Source organism: Vicia villosa, linkage group LG2, assembly GCF_029867415.1.
Source record: "Vicia villosa cultivar HV-30 ecotype Madison, WI linkage group LG2, Vvil1.0, whole genome shotgun sequence".
Lineage (NCBI taxonomy): Eukaryota > Viridiplantae > Streptophyta > Magnoliopsida > Fabales > Fabaceae > Vicia > Vicia villosa.
Genome location: NC_081181.1, coordinates 162,868,421 through 162,883,634, shown reverse-complemented (window position 1 = coordinate 162,883,634; position 15,214 = coordinate 162,868,421). Strand labels below are relative to the sequence as shown.

The 15,214-nt window shown below is 29.5% G+C and overlaps 1 long non-coding RNA gene across 1 annotated transcript; it reads left to right on the top strand.

The window, feature by feature from the left end:
* Positions 1–2,976: 2,976 nt before the first annotated feature.
* On the top strand, positions 2,977–4,776 carry LOC131647300 (uncharacterized). The gene is made up of 3 exons (XR_009297776.1): positions 2,977–3,002; positions 3,118–3,170; positions 4,278–4,776. It is a non-coding gene; the product is annotated as an uncharacterized LOC131647300 (long non-coding RNA).
* Positions 4,777–15,214: the final 10,438 nt, after the last annotated feature.

Genomic DNA, 15,214 nt, shown 5'->3' with positions numbered 1-15,214 from the left:
AAATCTTTCTAAATGTAAGCTACAAATGTTATAATTTTTTTTTATAATGATAGATAGATTTATATATAATTTTGTTGAAAATAAAAAATGTTATAAATATAGATAATTAATGTCTTGGTTGTATCAAAGAAAATCTATAGAATAGACTATATAATAGGTCTTAGTATATACTTAAACATGTTTATAAGAATATATGTCATTAAGACAAATAGGTTTTTCTTATATCAATGTCTTTTAAAAACCTTATATATTAGTCGTAAAAATTATTAAAACAATGATTGTAAATACGATAATAGTTTATGTCAAATTGATTACGATGTTACGAACGAAAAATATTTTATCGATCTTACGACAAAAAATAACTAAAACAGGAAAATATTAAATGTCATTAATTGAATCAATTATTTCAATATATCCTTATATTTTAAAATATAAATAAAATTAAATAATTAAATAAATCTTAATTAAATGTAGTCTTTTAGTGTTAGCACTCATTTGTAATGGAATTTATTACTATGCATTAATTTGGCTTCTAATTTTTTTCTGTACAACTAGCTAAGTTCACAAAATGAAAATTAATGTAGTTTTTTAGTGTTAGCACTCATTTGTAATGAAATTTATTACTACGCATTAATTTCTCTTCTATTTTTTTTTTTAAATTAGGACAATTTGAATTTGAATGTAAAGAAAATTTGAATTTTCTTAAGTAATAAATATTATTTATAATATATATAAATATTTTGATTTTTATAACTATTCTATCTATAGTTTATGAAAAGCATAAATTTTATCTACAATATAAAGGCTAGAGGATAAAATAAATATATAAATATATGATTTTATTTATCATATCAATCAAGATAACATATATAAAAATAATTTTGAAAATAACTAAAAAGAGAAAATATTAAATACCATTTACTTAAATATGTTATACCAAAGGATTATCCCCATAACTAAAATAGTTATTTTAATAAATTTATTATTTTTATTAAATGAGTAGATAAAATGATCTGATTTTCTCTAGGATAATTCATCAATACTCTATGATGAATTATGATAGTAATGATAGTTAGATACCAACCTGTATAATAAGTATACATAAAAATTAATTATTAATGTTTGTATAATTGATGTGTATATATAAAAAATGCACAGTTCATAGATATTTAAACGTGTTTATAAAAATATATGTCATTTTAGTTAAATTTTTAAGTTTTTTATTTATAAAATGATCTTATTGATCTAAATGTTTTTACGGGTACTAAACATTTTTCTATACATTCAATTATTATTTTTCACGGGTACCGGATATTTTTCTATATATTCAATTATTATTTTTTCACGGTACCAGACATTTTTCTATATATTTAATTATTATTTTCTCACGGGTACCAGAAATTTTTCTATTAAAAAATATATATCTGAAATAAATGCGCGTCCCGTATCAGAACCCGTACGAACGCACGGGTTGATTACTAGTTATTATAAGAGATGAAATGATTAATTTACAATTTTCAGATTTTTTTTATTGATAACAAGATAAAAATGTATTGTTTTAGGTGGTTGTTTAAAATGGACTCAATTACATTGTCCTTCTCAGACACTATCTTGATCAGACTCATTTAGCGTATTGAACCAAATACAATTATGGTGCCGTCTTAGTCTATCTATCATTCTATCTCCTCAATCTCTCTTTGTAAATTTATCTATCATGGTTAGACTAAAATAAAATCACGTTTTCAGTTGCCCTTTCAAATCTTTTTGTTAAATCAAACTGAAATTAAATTACAACTTACAAGCTGTGTGGTTTTTTATGATACCCTAGTGGAAGAAGACAAAGTTGGAAAAGAGATTGTTGTCAATATAAATCAAAAGAAACTTATATCAAAAGGAACTTTTATGAATAAAAGAAAATAAGGAAAACAACAACACAATTAGATCCAATAAAAAATTATAAAATCAAACCAAATTAAATTGAAATCGCAAAAAACTATATTTAGTTCAGATATGTTTAAGCCATTTTCTAACAAAGCCGCATGGTTTGGTTCAATTTACAGTTTGTATTTGACAAACTAAACCAAACCACGTTATGTTACAATTTCTTACTAACTAATGTATATATTTCTTTAATTTTGTAGAGACAATTATGTGTGCATTTTATTATATTTTTTTGTATAATATTTATTTTAATTTATGTATCACAAAAAAACATAATATTATTTATTTATAAATATAAAATATATTTTATTATATTCTTTGTATAATATTTATTTACGAATATGGTCTTATGTATATTATTTTTTAGACTCAAGATAATATTGTAAGACATATATATATATATATATATATATATATATATATATATATATATATATATATATATATATATATATATATATATATATATATATATATATATCAAATTATAAATTTATTTTGACAATTATAAACTTTTTTTTTTGTTAATGTATGATCGATTAAATACAAAATTATATTTTCCTCTATATGTGTATGTATGACTAAATAAATTCTTTTGTGAAAAACCAACTAAGTGAACCAATCCAAATTGCATTAATTTGATTTGGTTTTATTTTTGAAAGTCAACCGAACCAAACCGAACCACATACTTTTGCAGTTCAGATGATTTTTAGCATCAAAACCGCTCAAATCGCACTGCAAACACCCCTAATCACAAGCTTTCGGATTATGTGAGAGTGGGAAGATCCTTTAAATTAAAAATGCTTCAGATTAAAAATTAACTTTTCCCCTTCCAATCTATTTTTGTTTCTCTGTACTGTTTTGGATTAAAAATTATTTTAAATTATGAATGAGTCAATTAGAAGAGAGATTCTCTAGCTATACCTTTTCAAAATCAAAACTAAATCTTTCGAGAAAAATGGTATCACAATAGTATGAATGCCATCTATTATAATAATATATATTGAATGAATGAATTAAGTGATAGTGAGGGAAGAAAAATCTCACTCAATTAATCCAAGGTGTGACTACATCCCTATAATATTCTCTTAATCTTTATGCAATTTTCAAGAAAGCTATATAACTGTATGTATATATATCTCATGAACACACATGTGTACATTGTTATTGTTACAGTGAAAAAAGACAGAAGATCACGTGAATATGAAGGAAACGCAGCATGATCCAAGGTATTTTCAATAGGTTTTTAAAGAAGATGAATTAAATTAAATTAATTTTTGAATCGTCTAATATTACGTTAAGGATGTATCTAGAATTTCAACAAATATTGTTATATGATTTAATAGTGTATTTTAATGTATTTGAAATGATAGACTATACATTCAAAGGAACCAATCCTTTAGTTTTCAATGTAATTTTCAATTTTATTTTTTAATAATATTTTTTAATTAAATATATATAATTTACTATTTATCTCGTTTTACATTAATGATAATTAAATTAGAGTGTAAAAGATAGTTATAAGATAAATCACATGCTTATCCAAAATATGTGAGTTTTCTCGGCTCCACTTTTAATTACTCAAGTATTCTTATTTCTAATCAATTTTACACTGTCAGTGCATCATCCATTTTCTCATTAAATTATATCAATAACCAATAAAAATAATCGATAAAATCACTATTCTCTTTTATTTATTACATTTTTCAATTTATGCGAAAATGTTAATTATTTATAAAAAAGAATTATAAGTGTGAGTATTTTGGGGAAGTTTCAAATTGATTAGGAATAAGAATACTTGAGTAATTAAAAGTGGAGCCGAGAAAACTCACATATTTTGGATAAGTATGTGATTTATCTCTTACAAATATATGTTACTCAAATGAAAAATCTCAAAAATATAAATCTGAATTACCCCATTGTGTTGATCTTCTAAATTGCCGGATCATGTTGACCTCCCTAACTACTCCATCAAATTATACATTTTCACCCACTTTTATAAAGTTTTTGTCGTATGATAGTTATTTTTTTTAATTTTAAACATATGGACACTTTTGGACAAAATTGTTAAAGTTCAATATTAAAATTCAAACTCTAACTCCAAAAAATATGGAGGCCAGATGCAATAATTTTTTCACGATAAAAGAATATGGATCAACTTATTTTTTCACAATAAAAGAATATGGATCAACTTATTTTTTCACAATAATTCTTATTTATTATTTATTATAAATTTGATCTCCTTAACAATAACTATTAATTCCAAGTTGAATATATGAAATTTAGTAACATTTCTAATAAATTATTAAAAATTGATCTCTATTCCCTCTACATAGGATGGAAGTAAGCGAAGAAAAGATACTGGAAATAGTAGCAGTGAGCTCAATGGTATTATGTTTTCTATTGATTATCTTTCCAGCACTAAAGACATCATCATGCTGTGGTAAATTCATTACAGATAATGTTGGAGGAATTTCAGTGATTCCCTTAGTTCTTGTTTCACTTTTCCAAATGATGATAATTGTTATTATGACATGCCGCCCAGTTAACAAGAACATTAACAAGAACATTTTTACAATCTTATGCATATTGCTGCTATTAACTGTAACATCAGTTATAGAAATCAGCATTCTTTCCCTGGTTAGTGCAATGTACACTTTCTTCGTAAGCGCATTCACAACTGCATTGGTTGTTTCTCATAACTGGAAAGAGATCTGTAATGTAGATTTAGTAGTTTTGAAGAGACTTCGAAAATTTATAGCACCGATTTGTATCATTTCTTTGATTTGGAATGTTAATCGCATATTTCATGCGTTGAATCCTTAACTCCATTTTCTTCTCATGGATGGACAATCTCTAAATTGATTATCTTTTAAAAATGATACTGTTTAATGAAATAAAATAATTCTTGTACTTGGAATTTTCGACCTTAAGCATGTTTTTCTAATTTGTTTATTTGGTTTTTTTACTTATTTGTCCTACTTAAAGATAAGTTCATTCAAAATTTATTTGGTGTACACGATTTGAATAAATAAATCTCATACTATAATAGTTTTCAAGAATGTAACAATTAATATTCTTTAATAAGTTAATCTGAGTATAAGATGTACTTTACCCTAATAGGCTAATACAAAAGAAAGAAAATAAGAGAGAATCACAACAACGAAATTTAAATTAAAACTAATGGATTCATTAATTAATCATTCGTATCACTTGCAATCAACTGCCCTTAGCTCTAACACCAAACTATTTTCAAAAAAGAGTTAAGGCTAGAGAAACAAATTCACCCAACCTAGCCTCCCTTAAATTTTTTTTTGTTCCTAATACTTTAATAGTAGATTAGGAGTCATATATTAAAAATAAAAAAATCAAGAGTTAAATAGAGTACAAATAAAACTAAGAGCACCAAAAATATTCAGAAATTACTAACCAGCCCCGACTAAAATTAAGATAGAGACCATATATATATATATATATATATATATATATATATATATATATAGCCGGTCCTGACTTTTTAGAGGTCCTGGGCAAATAATAAAAATTAAGCCATGATAAAAAAAATTGAGCGATTAACTTTGAATTTTTTTTGTTGTGTTTCTTTCTTTTGTTTCAGAGAGAGCGAGAAAAGAACATTGTATCAACTTAAAGGAAAAGACGGTGGTTGTCATCGGAGGTGGCTGACGCGTTGAAGGCAAATGTTCGATGGTGAATAGTTAAAAAAAGATCGATACGTAAAAATGTGAAAATGTATTGAGGAAACATATATGAACTTTATGTTTATATCAACACATTCAAAGGAAAATATTTTTATATTTAAATTATAAACAATATTAAAAACTAAAAAATAGTTTAAAGTAGCTCAATAGAATTTGACTAATAATACAATTATAATTTCTATATATACATTGTTAATATGGAAGTGTTTTAATTAATAAACAATTAAATTTTAAAATTGTAAAATATGAGAATAACTGATCCTATGATTTTAAAAATAAACATTAAAAATTTATAGTTTAAAAATATTTTTAAAATAAAAAACTTTCGAAACATTAAGACATAGCAATTAAAGGCTCATGATGTTATTAGAATTAATATATAAGTATAAGGAAAGCTAGTGAAATAAAACTATAAAATCATATAAATAGTACATCAAATTAGATTAACTCTAATACAATTCTTCAAAATAATATTTAATTTTAATAAATTAATTTATTATCTATATAATTATGTTGTCTTAAATAAAAATAATATTGAATTTTTTAAATTTTAATTTTTATTATAGAATAAAATTTAATAATATATTTTTTATAAAATAAAATAAAAAATAATAGAAATAGACATTAATAATAATGTATTTATATGATTAATCTTTAAACATAATTATATATATATATATATATATATATATATATATATTATTATTATTATTCAAATTTCATTTTTAAGAAAATTTAAAAAGTTTCGCGATCCATATAAATATACATGTTTTATTTAGAGTAAAGTAAAATAAGTTTGTAAAAAGATGTTGCAACTAGCGCTTTATTTGGAGTAAAGTAGAATAATTATAAAAAAACTATAACCTGCAACTAGCGCTCGAACCGAGTATCATGAGCTTGCAAATGTTAGAGCATCTCCAATGGTGCAACATATTTGTGAGTTTTTTGTGGGACCCATTAAGCCACATCATTTTGAAATAACTCATCCAATTTTTACTCCAATAGTACGGGTCAAGTTACTGTACATAGAGAATAATATATGCACCATGCATAGAATAATCTATGCCCTTGGATCAACATTTTAATCTAGCGGTGAATATTAGGCATACATAAGACATTTGCTAAAGAGGAAACCTAATCTCATTCTCTCGCTCTCTCACGATTTTGGGGCTTCGGAATCTCTCCCTCTCTCTCGCCGCCACCACCATCGCAACACCTTCACCACCACCATCGCAGCACCTTCACCACCACCATGGCAACACCTTCACCATCACCATCGCAGAATCTTCACCATAGCCATCCACAACTATTTCTTCAAAATCATCTAGGTAAGATTAAACTTTCTTCCGATTAAGTCAGATTAGGTCACGATTTTGTTTCAATTTGTGTTTTAGTTACTACAATTAGGTCAGATTAGGTCACGATTTTAAATCAATTTGTGTCTGAGTTATTGCGATTAGGTCATATTAGGTCACGATTTTGAGTAATATTGAGTAATAATAGGTAATCTGATTGAGTAATGTTTATTCCAAATCAATTATTTGAGTAATATTGAGTAATCTGATTGATTAACTTGTTTAGGTAATGCATGTTGATATGTAACTTGATGATATGTAACTTGCTGAGTAATGCATGTTGATTTGAGTAATATGTATGAAATAGAGTAATATGTATTGAGTAATGAGTGGTCTACTATGAGCACTATTTGTAGCAGGCAAGATTGAGTAATATACATGGTTGAGTAAAGAATGTTATGTTTTGATTAATATGTGGTTTGTATTGAATCATAATATTGAGTACTGTGAAATATAAATTGAGTAATCTGCAGTAGGTCATAAGTAATGTATGATAGATTAAAGTAATTTATGATAGCTTATGTGTCATAAAATTGAGTAATGTGACAGAAATTGAATAATCTGTAGTAGGTCTTGAGTAATTTATAATGACTTAGAGTAGTATGTGTTGGATTTCAGTAATATGTTTATAGATTTGAGTAATATGTTTCTGTGTATGTAGCTAGGATGAAGATCTCCATTGTAATATTATCATGTGACATCAACTGAGTGGTGTTGAAATAATTGTTTGATCTGCACTCTTTACGCAATATATATTTCATATTTCAGATATTAATGCATATTGGTTGATTGACATGTTGTTAGCCTTTTAATTTCTTGATTGAGAAATTATAAACTCAAATTTGCACTTCAGTTGATGTTTGGTGTTGGATACTAAGGTTAAATTCTTAAGGCCAAACAAATAGTTTTAAATATCCAGCATTTAAGTTCCCAGAAGTAAGGATTTGAATAATCTATTTTTGGATTTGAGTAATATGTTGTTAATATTGAGTATGTTCTGTTCCTTACTTTCTGTTCTTGTTATTGAGTAATATGTTGTATGGACAGATATGAAAACAAGATCTGCGGCAAGAATTGACAACAATGACCATTCAGAAGATTTTGAGACAACGGAAGATGAAGACTTAAATGATCGTACTGCTGCAGTTAGGACAGAAGAGGAAGAGGATGAAATTGCTGACATGAGAAATAAGAAAAGCAAAAAAACTTCATCAAGGATATTGCATAGAAGTAAGGATTTGAATAATCTGTTTTTGGATTTGAGTAATATGTTGTTAATATTGAGTATGTTCTGTTCCTTACTTTGTGTTCTTGTTATTGAGTAATATGTTGTATGGACAGGTATGAAAATAAGATCTGCGGCAAGAATTGACAACAATGACCATTCAGAAGATTTTGAGACAACAGAAGAGGAAGACTTAAATGATCGTACTGCTGCAGTTAGCACAGAAGAGGAAGAGGATGGAATTGCTGATATGAGAAATAAGAAAAGCAAAAAAACTTCATCAAGGATATTGCATAGGTGTTTTCCTAAGAAGCTGACAGAATTAGTTTTGTTGTTGAACGAGGGAAAGAAATATCCTAGGAAGAAAGAAGACTGTATTAAGAAAGAGAAGTATATTAAGGAATGTGGATTTGGTGGATTGTTGAAACTGAACATCACCATTATCCCGGGGGTATTTGTAAGCTGGATTTTAAATAACTTTGACAAACATAGGGGAATGATTGTCAATGAAAATGCAAGAATTACTGTTGGAGAAGAAGATGTGAAGAGGGTATATGATTTGCCAAGGGGTAAGAAGATAATTGATTTGGAAAAGGTTGACAAATCAAATAAAGAAAAGTTGAAGAAATTTAAGGAGCAACTCGGGTACATAGGGGAGACTTATGATAGTATGATCAACATACATACCAATGTTTTGTATGAAAAATTGATGAAGTTTGAAATCACAAAGAACAAAGCTTGGGCAAAAGGTTTTATATTATTGGCTATCGGAACCATTCTTTGCCCTACTACTTCATATTTGGTTAGTTTGAACTATGCTACAGTGTTGAGCGAAGTAAAGAAAGTTAGTAACTACAACTGGTGTCAACACTTAATTCAACATGCCAACGGAGGGATTAAGAAAGATGCATGTTCTGGGAAAGCAGACTTCCACTTTCTTCTAGTATGTAATCTATTAAAATATTGTTTTCATTGAATGTATCCTCTTTAAATTTTATTTAATAATCCAATTTAATATCTTCATTGTAGGTACATTTTTTAGATATGGTGCAAACAACCAAAAAGAAGAAAATAGTTGAAAAACCACCAAGTTGTGAAAATTGGGAGGATGACATTGTGATCTTGGAGTTGAAGAAAATAAAGGAGAAGGGAGGTTTCAACAAGGTGATCGTTCTTGATAAACAAGATTGTGATATTCCAGAAAGTAGTACGACAGCAAAGGACATGGATAATGAAGTGATGCAGGACAAAATTGCTGAGACTGTAAAACATAGTAGAGAGAAAGTGATCCAAAGAAAAGGGAAAAAGCGAAAGACACAAAATGTGGATGATGAAATGATGGAGGCTCATTTGGCTCCACATGACTACACATTAGAAGAGGTATATCTGAACGAAATACTCAATATTCAAATTTAGTAGTGTAATATATTAGCAGTATTGAGTATTGAATAATGCGTAATATATGGTCATTCATTGTTATTTGAGTATCGAGTATTGTGTAATATATGACCATTCATTGTTATTTTAATATTCAGTATTGAGTGCTACAGTTTGAGTATTGAGTAATATATGTCCATTCATTGTTATTTGAGTATTCAGTATTGTGTAATATATGGCTATTCATTGTTATTTTAGTATTCAGTATTACAGTTTGAGAGTACATGTTTAATATGTGGCTATACATGCTTAGTTTGAGTAATATGTGGCTATTCATTTGAGTGGTTTTATGTACATTGCAGGCTAAAAAACAAATAACGATTTGTGATGAAAAGCTGAAGTTTTGGGCAGATTGGAAGACTTATTGGGTCAAACAGGCAGAGGAAGCTGAGTCTTCAATGAGAAAAGGAAAAGAAGTTGGAGACAAGGAGCATCGTTCTAAGACGGGAAAAGAAGTTGGAGATAAAGAGGATGATGCACATGAGCCTAGAAATGCAAGTCCTGAATTGGTTGAGAGTGAAGACAAGTATGATGATTCGGATCATGGGCTTGAAGAACAAGCTGCAAATTTAGTTGATAAAGAGGATGATGCAGAACAACCCGGAAAAGAAGATGATGCAAATCAGCCTGAAGAAGAAAGTCAAGAGAAGCATGGTGTTACAGGGGAGATGAATGATTCTGATTAGGGTCAGCCTTCTTTTAGTCTAGGATTCAGTACTCCTATATCATTAGAAGTAGTAATACCAATGGAAGAAAGTAGAAAGTCACCATCTGATGTGGCAACATACACACATATGGAGAACATACCACAAAATGAACAGTTTCCGCTTCCAAAAAGGATCTCAGCATTGTCACAATACTTTAGATCCCCATATGTAATGCAAATGAAGAAGGCAAAATTGAGTGAGGAAGACACACAATTGGTCAACTATGCCTGGACATTGGCAAAAGCAAATGGAGGAGCTATGTACGTTGATTTTTTAATTCCAGCCATTTAATATTTTTTTTTAACTTCAATTTTTAAATGAGATTCATTATATTTCATCTCTAATTGATAATGATTTTAACATGAAGGGAGGTATTGTTCCAAGACAAATGCAAGATGGTAGAAAACCTTAACAGGGGATCCTTATTTTGTCTCAAGAAGGATTGTAAGTTAGAGGGGGATGTCATTGGAAACTATTTTAGTTTCTTGAATAAACAAGAGAGGATGAAAGGAAAGATGAAAAGGTTCATATTCCCGGTTACATATGAAGTAAGTATCACATATTGATTAGTTTTAATTAACTAAAATTTACAATATCTTCATTGTTTAAATTCCCATATTAAATGTATTTTGTTATAATTATTTGCACATAGTTTGACCATGGCGTCAAGATCACTAGACGCAAAAAGGATCATAGAGAAGCCCATGTAGTGGCTGAGTATGCATAAGATTTAATAAGACAACTCAAATACATAGATTTTAATGATATAGACATCGAAAGTCCTGAATATGTAAGTACATTTTTGCTTAATATTTGTGCTAGTATTGAACAATATGTAGGATAATATTCAATAATGTTTAAGTAATATGTTGATAGTATTGAGTAATCTGTTTTGATTAATTACAAGGTTATCTAGAGCAATCTGTTTTGATTAATATGTTGATAGTATTGAGTAATCTGTATTAAGTAATCTGTATTGAGTAATCTGCATTGAGTGATATGTTTTGATAGTATTAAGAAATCATTTGTAAAAATAGAATAGGGTGCGAGAACCCTTATAGCCGAACGGACTTGTGGTGTAGTTTGAAACTCCACTAAAATGTAGTATCTCACCCCATTCATGTTGTTCATTTCACATATCTTGGGCAACCATAATGTTAAAAGCAAGATGACTTGAAGACTTGTTGACTTGGATGTCTCATATTTCTATGTTAATCGCTGTGCTTATGTTGTAGTTTTGTACCGACAATTACATCATATACATTAGTATCATGTCGTACTTTATTAGTTGTATATTTTGTGGTGTCCTTTAGACTCTTATGCTATATACTAAATTTAACGCTTTAATGATATTATTCTAGAAATATATTGTTGGGGCGTTACATCTACATAATAGTATACATAGTTTAAATAGGGTCAAGTTATTGTGCATAGAAAATATGTAGGATAATATTCAATAATGTTTAAGTAATATGTTGATAGTATTGAGTAATATGTTTTGATTAATTACAAGGTTAGCTATAGCAATCTGTTTTGATTAATATGTTGATAGTATTGAGTAATCTGTATTGAGTAATCTGTATTGATAGTATTAAGTTCCATGTTGATTATTGTACTCATGATTTCTTTTCATCATTACAGTGGTTTTTCCCAGTTTATTTGAAGAGTCACTATGCTGCATATGTGATTGATTTCAAAGAACAGAGGTTCGGATTTCCGAATAGTTGTGAAAGGTTCACATTTCGAAAAGAAGATGAATGGGACAACTGGGGGAAGTGGAAAGTGAGATATGGGATGGAGTTGATAAATGCTAAGAGAAATGAACCTATAGACTTTAATGAATGGAGTTGGGAGGATGTGAAATTGCCTTTACAACATGATAGGAAATCATGCGGGCTGTTTGTTCTCACATATATTGAGAAATGGGATAGCAAGCAAGCTGCAATTTGGGATTTTTTTAAGCATTGGGTTATGATGACAAATGAAGAGCAAGATGATTTCATGGAGATTCAAAGAGTAAAAGTGCTGCTAGACATCTTGAAGCGTGAGGACGATGAGCTGCTTCAAAACTTGACAAAGTTAGCTCTGACCTTGGCAGAAGAAGAGGTTGCATGTGCTATGGCGGATGACCTGGAGAAAGAAGCGGAGAAGAACAAAAAAAGTGAAGATAAAGAAGTCAGCCCCTAACTTGGATGAAGAAGAGGAAGAATGTTCTATGGAACAAGACCTTGAGAAAGAAGTTGAAGAGGTCGTAGACAAGATCGAGAAAGAAGCCGGGAAAAAGACAGAAAAACATAGGACAAAAAGGAAAAAAAACTCTATATTGAATTGTGTAGTAAGAATGTTGGTGTTTAGGGAAATATAATTTTGATGTTTAGTAACTATATTGATTAGTATTAACTGTATGTTGATAGCACAATATTGATTAATGTGGCTGGTTAGTTTGACTAATACTTTCAAGTATTTAAGTAATGACATTGCCTATTTTAGTAATCTTATTGCAATATTGAGTAGAGCTTCCAGTATTGAGTATTGAGTGGTGAGTATTGAGTATTGAGTGGTGAATATTGAGTATTGAGTAATACATGCTTAGTATTGATTAATATGTCGCTATACATGCTTTGTTTCAGCAATTATGTTTTACACAGGTGCATGTAATTTAACTAAGAGAAACTATCGAAGATGGATGCATAATAAAGCATAGTTTTATTGTGTTAAATAAGTTCTTTGAACTCAATTTATTTTATTACTATTGTGTTAACTATGTTCTTTGAGCTTAATTCATTTTATTACTCTACTTCAAAATCAAGATAATTCAATGAACCATATTAATAAAAAATCAGACAATGAACAAAAATGTAAATTATATCATTACTTAGAAATTAGTAGTTGAAATGACACACAAGTGGATATCTGTTAGTTACCAATTTGTGTAAATATCTTAGGAAATTTTTGGTAACTCTCAAGTCTTTTTGTGGTTAATAGTAGTATTTTATTATCATTTGGTATATATATATTCTTATATTTATAATATTGTTGAATAGTTCTTATCTTTGCAATCTGTGTTGGATTTTGTAGTTTTTATAGATATTTGGAAGCTTGGACCATGGAAAAAGGGCTTTGAAGATGTTCCAAGACCAAAGCCAAGGATTGCTGAAAAGAGGAAGCGCGCTAAGCGAGGTTGAGCCTGCTAAGCGCGGTTTTAAAGAAAAGAAGGAAGTTCTGGCAGAGAGTTCCGCGCTAAGCGAGGTCTGGAGCCCGCTTAGCGCGGTTGGGCGGTTTAGCAATTTTTGATAGCGCACTTAGCGGGCTACACCGCGCTAAGCGCGGTCTGCGAAACTTTGTTTAATTAGTTTATGGGGCAGATCACTTTATAGATAGAGAGAGATATTTTGAGAGAGAACCAAGAGCACAAAACACTGTAGCAAACTAAGAGTTGAAGATTCGAAGCCTTGATCGTCGATTAATCGCCTTTGATGCTTGTTGATCTTCATCCTTTCCTTCTTGAGCAAGCTACCATTCTCATGGATAGCTAAATCTCTTTTGTATCAAGATAAGATGTAATCTTCCTAGCCTTTTGTATGTATTTCTTGTGAATATATTGTGTATGAACAAGTGATGATCAATATAGATGGTTTAGTTTGTTTATTAAAGCTTTTCTTTGGTATAAATGTTTGAGACATAAATGTTTGTATCATGACCTAACTTATCATCTTTCAAACTTTAAGTTGCAGACATGGTGTGGTGTCGTTTTCTTTTACCTCCCCGTTTCACTTGGGAGGACGGCACGCTAGACCCTTCACGCGAAATTTGGAAGGAGAATGCGCCCGTGGTGGGATGAATTTTATTTCAGTTCTTCCTACGATATCACACGAACTTTCTTATTTGTCCTACGAGTAGGAAAGGGAAAAAAAAGATCTCAACTAAACCCTAGGAGTTTGCTAAGTGTGGGGATTTCACCTAGACTAGAAATTCTGGAGTCCGGGAGGTCGGTTATACATAGGGAAGTGTTTAAACACCCTACATATCTGTAGTACTCTACAGGAACCTTCTCTGTGTCATTGTGATTGTGTTTGCTGCTAATGATTGGGAAAGTTTCTCCTTTGTGTTAGGAGAAGGAATTGAATTGATTGAAGAAAGACAGACAGATAGACAGACTGACTATTTTTGGTATTTTATTAGCTCGCTGAGATTCCTTGTGAACCTCATGCCTACATATCCCTAGTGGAAGTCAGAGCTTAATGTAGTTCGGGGAACTAACTAGGGAAATTAATTGTTTTTGGTGCCTTGCTTGAAGCTCAAGGTTGAAGCTTGGAATTAAATCTCTGTTTACAGTAAAGAGACATGAAATTATCTCTACAGAGAGGTATTTGTACTATTCTACCACAAACATTTTGAAGGAGTGACAGAATAACTGAATTCATTTCATTCAAGAGGGGGACCTTACTTGGGTGTACAAGTATGCCAGTCAGATGCCTCTTAAATGAAAGAAAAATGCTCGTCCAAATTAGGGAAAGTGTACAAGTCTGGGGATGTGCCAGAGCATGTCTTTCAGAGTCCTAAATGGGAGACTTTGATTGAAATTGAAATTGAAATGTTTGTTTGTTTGAATGTGGTAGAGTAGTAAAAATATCTCTCTATAGAGATAAGCTATGTCTATCTACTGTATGAAAGATTTGACTTTAGCTGGCTTGTATGAGGCCCAAGCTTGAGGCTTTTTGATTGATTAATTAATATTATTGACTCTGGGAGATGACTCCACTGGGGATTAATTACAGGGTATTTTTGTGTTCTGTACAAAGCCCAGAATTGAGGCTGACTCTGTTTAGG